The sequence below is a fragment of the Ursus maritimus genome, unplaced genomic scaffold (assembly GCF_017311325.1).
Source record: "Ursus maritimus isolate PB19 unplaced genomic scaffold, ASM1731132v1 scaffold_22, whole genome shotgun sequence".
Taxonomy (NCBI): Eukaryota; Metazoa; Chordata; class Mammalia; order Carnivora; family Ursidae; genus Ursus; species Ursus maritimus.
The window spans coordinates 37,585,768-37,586,705 of record NW_024424675.1 but is presented as its reverse complement, the minus strand read 5'-3'; positions in this window follow the sequence as shown (position 1 = coordinate 37,586,705).

Here is a 938-nt window from a genome sequence, read left to right as displayed (position 1 = left end):
GCAGAATTATTTGTGAACCAAATTCAGCCCATGAGCTACGAATGAATAAGCAATGTCATTCTAGTAGCACACACCCTTAGTTAGCTTGGAGGGCCAGGAAGGAAGGAGCCTGTGTAAGTGGATATTTTGACCTCCGGTTCTCAAGTGTCTTCCTCGTGTTGGCCTCATTCAGCAACTACTTCTTTGAGCTTTTACACTGCTGGGCACAGGGATTCAGAGCTGAGTAGAGCCCAGTTCTTGCCCTACAAAGCAAGCAGTCTCATAAAGAAGCCAGGCTTACACACAGATAGAGTAAGGATAATGATCCGGATACAGGGGTGGGAGGACTCGATTTCGCTGGAAGAGCCAAGGAAGGCTTCCTAGAGGAGCCCAGCTCACCCCCTCAAAATGTTTGATGATATACGAGCAATTATAGCACTATTGTGATAATTATGCATTTCTTTGGACATTGCCTCTTATTTATGGCCAATGATATAGGTTTTCCACTTATGGAAGCAATACAAGGTGTCCCTTTAAGGTAAACACAAATAGTAATAATAGACAACAATGATTGAGTACCTACCATGTGCCAGGCGCTGTGTTATTAAATGCTCTTCTGCACATAATTCATTGAATCGTCTCGGTAATCCTACGAAGTGGGTCAGATGGTTGTACCCACTCTACAGATGAGGAAATTGAGACACCTCAAGGTTAAGTAGCATGCCCAGGCCATGAGGCTCCAGAGTCTGTGCTTGTAACCACAAGTGCTTGGAAGTCGAAGTTCAGGGTGCCAATGTGGTCGGCTTCTGGTAAGGACTTTTCCTGGCTTGTGGGTGGCTGTCTTCTGACTGTGTCCCCACGTGGTAGAGAGAGAGGGAGCTTGGTGCCTCTTCCTCTTCTCATAAGGGCACTGATCCCACCCCTCATGACCTCAGCCAAACCTAATCACGCCCCCCCCC